Source organism: Pollicipes pollicipes, unplaced genomic scaffold (genome assembly GCF_011947565.3).
Source record: "Pollicipes pollicipes isolate AB1234 unplaced genomic scaffold, Ppol_2.1 Scaffold_7261;HRSCAF=8764_pilon_pilon_pilon, whole genome shotgun sequence".
NCBI classification, from domain to species: Eukaryota; Metazoa; Arthropoda; class Thecostraca; order Pollicipedomorpha; family Pollicipedidae; genus Pollicipes; species Pollicipes pollicipes.
This window is the reverse complement of record NW_023597054.1, coordinates 25,843,077-25,850,155: the sequence shown is the minus strand read 5'-3', so window position 1 is coordinate 25,850,155 and position 7,079 is coordinate 25,843,077.

The window sequence follows — 7,079 nt, the reverse complement described above, 5'->3', positions numbered from 1 at the left end:
CGCCCTCCCCGCCCCCATAGAAAATCAGACTGGTGACGTCGCTGGGGAGAGCATCGCCATCAGTGACGTCAGCGACCGCCGTGCACTCGTCAGATGACGGTGTGGAGAAGATGCGCCCTGACGCCGCCCACCATGCGGCGATGCCTTTTGGAATATCAACCCCATCGAGCGAAACCAGACCTCGATTGCCACGGTTCACTTGCTGATTCAGTGTATGCGGAAGGAAAATCCGATGCATCGATGCGTTTGGAACGCACTTAATTTGCTTATTTAATTGAAGCCTGAAATCCATCCCCTCCCGCACCCCCCCCCCCCCCAACCCCACCCCGTTGCTCAACCACTCAAAGCGTCTACCTCCCGAACCTACCAGTGGCGGAGTGGGTGGGTTCGAATCGCTTCGACAATTCGTATGTGCTGCGATTCGTAATGTGATTAATGTTGGTAAGGCTTGGGATTCAGGCTTTCATTTCCGCTGCCAAAAGCACGCCTTTGTCGCATGTAACAAGCAGCCGTGACTCGCATTCGCGCTGGCGCTCTGCTATGTGGCATTGCAGACGGTGCAGGGGCTCTGGTGATGTTTAAAGTCAACGTCACACCAATAAGCGACGGAAGGATGGACAGCGCATGAACAAGCGGTCTGATAGCACTATAATGCCTGACCCTGGACTACAAAGGGATCATTTTACGAAGAAGCATACAAATTCTACCGAAAGTCCGCAACTGCTTGGGCAGGAGGCACAGGATCTTTGAGATCGGTGAGACTGTCATTCGGTAGCTTGACAGGTCAACACGCAGTGATGTTTGGTGATATTCACAACACCTTCGTGTCCACTGAACAAGAAGCGTTTCGCGAGGACTCTGATCTCGATCTGAGTCCGTTGATAGGAAGTGCAGCTCCCAACAAATTTAAGTGGAGCTTTTTGACTATTATCAGAGAAGAGTGCTTGCATGCCAAGTTCGGGAATTTCATCTTGATCAAGATTACGTAAGTTTTTCAGTGCATTAGCGAGGAACATTATTCACATAGATAAGACGACAGCATTAGCCTTTTTCTCGGATAAAAGCCAGGAGAATGGAAATAAAGTTAGGTTGATATTTCGGCAACGTGCCTTTATCGAAACAATAGTGGAAATCTTCTGCTATTTTCTCGATAAAGGCATGGTGCCGAAATATTAATTTTACTATTATTTAATTATTATTAATTTACTATTATATATTATTATTAATTACTATATCTCCATTCTCCTGGTTTTTATCCGAGGAATGAGGCTGACACTACTGTCTTATCTGTTGATCAAGATTGGAAACCTAATGGTATTGATATACAGTGAGCTTCGCATGATTGAAAACGACACGTTTGACAAGATGAGTCGTCCTAGGCCAGTGACCTGTTCTGACCTTAAAGAAGTCCATAGAAGATTATGATATGGTTCCTGTGATTAAGAGATTCAAAATGAGTACCAGAAACTACCCCATACCGCAAGCTCTCGAGTAAAACAACAGGTTGTTTTTTACCGCGCTCTGAGCTTCTTACCTGATCCTAGGTCAGCGAAATTTATGGCATCAATTGTTTTGCCGCCTAATAAACGATCCCAGAGATGTATGACTTCGTATAACACTCCGTTGCTGCATCAGATTGAGCGATTCCCTAGAAATTGCCTTCGCTTAAATCATAGCCTGAGTTTGACCTGCCACAGGTCGGCGATCTTATTAGATGCATCTTAATGTTTGACACGAAAAGATCCACCATTCAGTTGTCTACGGCCGCGCAAAATTTGGCGCGGCTACATCGCGCCGTTGGAAAATCATTCCGGAAAAACCTTCGGGTGGGGGTCACATTGACCCCCACCGACGCATTACGATGAAGTCGCGAGTTTGCGCCGGGCACCTCCGCGGGGCAGATATTTGAGCGTGACGTTCGGAACTGGACGGCGGGGGGCGTAGCTAAGCAGGTTGGAACGATTCTGCTGAGACGACAGCATGCAACTGCACTGGCGGGCATGTCCGGCTCTGCCTGCATGTGGCCACGTCCTGCTGAGTGCGACAGTTGAGTTCGCTAATTCTCCCACGTATGTCGATAGGAAAAGTGGAGCGAAAAACAGCCCAACGGCAAAAAGTCGTCAAGGTAAAAGTCAACTTGGAATGAGTCGAAGGACAAAAAGTCAAGCAGGATAGGCGGCGACCAAGGAATGAGGTACATGCGGCTCTCATCAACAGTATGTGCAACGTTATGCTGTCACGCAGACTGCGACAGTATAGGCTACTAGCTGTCACAGTTTACCGTCACACGCTTTCGCGCACAAGCCACCGTCCACCCGTTTCGTGGCGGGCGGCGAGGATCGGTGTCAGAGCCCAGCAATGAAAGTATATGAAAGCATAGAACTGTCTGCACTCGGTCTGTTGGCGGATGCATCGGCTACAGTACAACCCGGCTTGAGCTCTGTGACGCACTGATTCCTTGACATACATATAGAGCCCTGTGTTTTATCTAACGTCATCCCAACCGGGCAGGAAAGCTTGAGGAGCATCGGCACGGGTTATTTGAGATGGCATGTCTGCAATAGCAATCAATGGAGCAGATGAATCAATGAATCAACGAATGAAACGAATTTGGCGCTAAATGCCCGGTTTGTCTTTGCGCAAACGCCTGTCATGCAGTTTACGCGAAAGCAGGACTGGACTACGCAGGGCTGTACAGTCAAGTTGGTATGGTCATCGATAACATATGGTGCAAAACCGTTCAGCTCTACCTCAGCCACAGACGCATAACAAAAACATAACTCGAGCAACGAGCGTGAATGATGTACAAAAAGCAGAATACTGTTCAAGATCAGCGAGTGTCTGAGCAGTCCAGTATAGCACAATAACGAGTCCAGAGTACGCCACAGACCTCCAGGTGACGCCCTGCGTCGTTGGCGGGTTATACCCGCGTCTTCGGCGCACCGCGTCTCGTCGAGTCGGATGCTAAAATGAAATCTGCGCCGGCGAGGCGATAATAACATGCCGCTGGGATGCGTCGGATCGCATTGCAGAGAGAGGCAGCGCGATGCTCGGTTCAGTGGGGCTGCCAGGCGCGTGGGCGCGCCCTGTTCCCGGATGTGATGTTCCCAGCGCCCAGTAAAAATGGAGGCTCGGGTGGGTTATGCGAAAAATCGACCGCGTCCAATGATGAGCTCCGCTGCTCCCAAAGCCGCGCGGAAACCCAACGAGACTGTTTGTCTCCATTCTGACTTGAATGACAGTGTTTGGTGCACAGCTGTCGCCGGAGACCAGACCCAACACAGAGGCGGAACTAGCTCAGACAGCGCGCACGCATCAAAACCGAGGTGTTGGGCTCCAAATGTGCATCGGGATCTGGTGACGCTGAGCCCTGTGTCCTGCACTTAAGAACCCGCGTAATCCGATATGCCATAACGCGTGCTAACGCATTCCAGGAATCTTCGCCAGGAGGCTATCACGGTAGTATTTCTTGATCCGAGACGCCATGTCACACGGTACTCGGCTTCCCACTGACGATTCTTGTCCAGCAATCCAGCGCTGTCTGTTTAAGCTGATGCTGCATTATCGATACGGCGATGTCGTGCCGATTGTCCCTATAATGTCCGAGATATGCGTCCAGAGAACACCCATCTGCGCGTTCGAAGATCAGTGCGCCCACATAGATGTACATCGCGTGCGAGGTGTTTATCGTTCATGGAAGGATAATTTCCTGAGGGTTTTAATCCCCAGTCATATTTACAACGCATGGCATAACAAGTATTCCTTAAGTTTTGCTGCCTGTGGCCTTATGATGCCTGATGCAAGTAGCTGTTAGTGGGTGCGGCGTAATGTTGGCAAAGACAGACACAACGTAGGGAACGTGGGCTTACCGTTATAATATTCGCATTCACCAATGCATCGCAGGACTTTTCATCAGACAGACATTGCATTGTGCCCAACCATTTAGCCCTTTTTATCTAAGTGAGATTTGTAATAATTTTTCTATAGGTTAAAATTAGAAATACACAACTGTCCGACCTAGAAAGCCGGACCAAAACGTTCCTTAGCAGCATGACCCGGACCGGTTTAACTTGTAACACAACTTTCTGCAGTTTGGTACGTGAGAACAAGTGCGGTTCTTGTTCAAACAAAGATCTGGTGAGTGCATTGTAAAGAATTTTAAGCTCCATTTCCTCTGTTTGCAACATTCAAACAAGTTACGCCTGTTTTTAAATTAGTTCTTAGCCCTAGATGAGGTCACGTGAAAGATAAACCCTATAAAGTTCTAATTGAAGCGTCACGTTGAGGAACTTTTAGAAAACCAACAGAGGTATCGCATTTGAATTTGGTCTGGTCACGTTGCAACTAAAACCAAATTGCATTTATCTCTATTGCAGCAAACATCCTTCTTCGCTCATGACTCAAAAGTATAAAAGAAAGTGTGTACAAAACCTGAATCTCGAAACACAGCGGTGCCTTCTCTCCTGTTCATTATCTCTGGCCCGCTTAGCACGTCGCTACTTGACCGTCACATCCCGCAGAAATCAAAGTTAGTGTAGTTGTTAAGGCTTTTCTGGCTGAGAATATCCATGTTTGTGGAAGGCAGCCTTACAGATGGTTTCCCGAGGTCTGCGCAAAAATGCATGTCCATTTCCACAGCCTATCCACGATACCTACTTGCCTGCTGAGATATGGTGGGGCTTGTGACAGGTAAGAGGTGCTTTAACACCTTCCATCTGTCAAAACACGTGCGAAACCCATGTGACAGGTGAATCACGCCGTCGGGTCGTCTTTTGGTGTCACGCGGAGGACCTGTTGGTTTCGGCTGTGTCTGTTTACGCACTGCTGATCCTTTCCTTCTGCAGCACCTTCGCTTTTTCAGCTTCCGTTCTCCAGCTTGTCGATGCATTTTATTTATCACCAGTGCGTCTGTCAGTGTCTCAGTTATTCGTTTCCGTGGTCGGTGTGTGATATTTTCTGTCCTGGTGCGTCTGAGAATGGCCGTAAGCGCCTTGCGCCAGTCGGCACTCTCCCGTGTCGACCAAACTCCAGCTGCCATCGAGCCGGTGTCCAATGAGGTTGTGAGATGTCATCATCACTGCAGGAAACGCAGAACTGCGTCTGGGTGTGCGGGGACGCCTGCCCGGAATTGTGTGTGCGAGATCACGCACACACAACTCGTGCAATGCCATTCGACTAATGTCGGGATAACTCTTGCTGTTAGGAATGCAGGCACACCTGTTCTAGACTATGGGATAGTCTAATCTCAAAAGCAGCCTTTCTCTACCCTCGGAAACGGCAGGGGCCTTGCGTTTAAGCTCGATCTTCGGCTGAATTTGCTCTCTCGACCACGGAAAAACGACGAAGGATCCGAATACACTGCAGAATTTACACTGGTGGTAGGCAACACTCGGATGTGACACCTAAGATGCGGGACTCCTCAGGGCCATGCCCTATTATGAAAACCACGCGTGCGCTTCGAGCCCACCTTCAACTATCATCACTTTTAAGAACTTGTACTTAAGGTCCCCTTGGGAGGATGCTGCACGTTCCTAACGATGAGACCTCTTGCTACATAGTCTCATCTGAGGCCAGCATATTATTTCATCAGACCATGAGGAACGACCCGCTTACGGTGACTTTGAGACTCTTCGTTGATTTCACAAAGTTCTCGGCATGCCGCTGCGGACATCTTGAGACTATATTTGATTATTGAACAGTTCTCAGCGTACTGCCGCCAGCGACATCTACACAAAAAAACATGTACTCTGCGCTCGTTTCCGTACACTTGTCCAATCTTCGACCATTTATGTCGATGCTACCGGCTGGTGAGTGCACACTTTCATTTAAAATTATATATATATATATATAAATAGAGAGAGAGAGAGAGAGAGAGAGAGAGAGAGAGAGAGAGAAAGAGAGAGAGAGAGAGAGAGAGAGAGAGAGAGAGAGAGAGAGAGAGGGAGAGAGAGAGAGAGAGAGAGAAATATGTAAACGCACATATATATGTGACCATGTTCAATGAGAACCAAAGCAATCATGGCATAAATTAACATTGGCACTCGCAACTGACCATTCGCACCTCCTGTCCTTTCCTTTCAGGAAGAGTACTATCAGCATCCAAAACTGAACCCACGACTCTTATCAAAGGGAGGGAAGCTAGTTGCTTGTGACTGTCACTGAGGTAACACCCTTTTCTGTGTCTTTAAAACGCAGTCTGAATGAACACAGATCAGCTTTTACCTTGATCGGGTTATCCTGCCGACTTGACTTAAACTGCCAATGTCTCTCGTCACTGGGGACGGGGGGCAGAATCGAGGCATTGCCAATAAAGTCAACAGGGTCCAAAGATTAAAACTGGGCAGGCAGCTATGAAACTGCAATGCGAATGCCTTTCGCAATGTCACAGTGCGTTGAAAGTCACCACCCGCATCATATCAGCCGCATCGCAAGTACTGAAACATACCTTTGCGGCCAGATGAATCGCCACATTTAGGTTTTCTTCAGTATTTTGTACCGAGTAGTTTAGGATACTGCGAGTTGCCTGGTCAAAAGGGCGAATCGGCCGACCGGTCGGGTCGTAGGAACTACACTAATTTGTCGCCGATCTGACACCGAGTCGAACGACCAACTAAAAATCCTACAATATTTCTGTTGCGCGGTTAGGATGGAACCTAACAAAGATGTCATTGGGATATAAAGCGCGGTAAAGGGTCTTTACGGAAAGGCCTGCTGACGTTGTATAACAAAATGTATGTTAGATCGGACATAGTGCGATGTAATATTTTGTCGAGCCCGTTAACTGAATGTTCTGTTGCAAGCATTTTAGGCGGCCAAGCGTCTCATGAAAATATGCGCTTTGTCACCGGCGTTATCGGCAAGGTCAGCGAGTTTTACTTCCCCTGTGCACAATGCCCCTTTATGCCGAGCACACTGGGCATAACTGTCTCCGATCTAGTAGTATTATGCATCTATGGAAACAGTCTGGGTTGAAATAGTTTTTGCCAGACATTGTTCGTTGTTGAGTTTTCCTCTTTTGACTTCCACTCTCGGGCAAACCTCAAAATGCAGTAGCGACCTCCATTCTTAACACAATTATT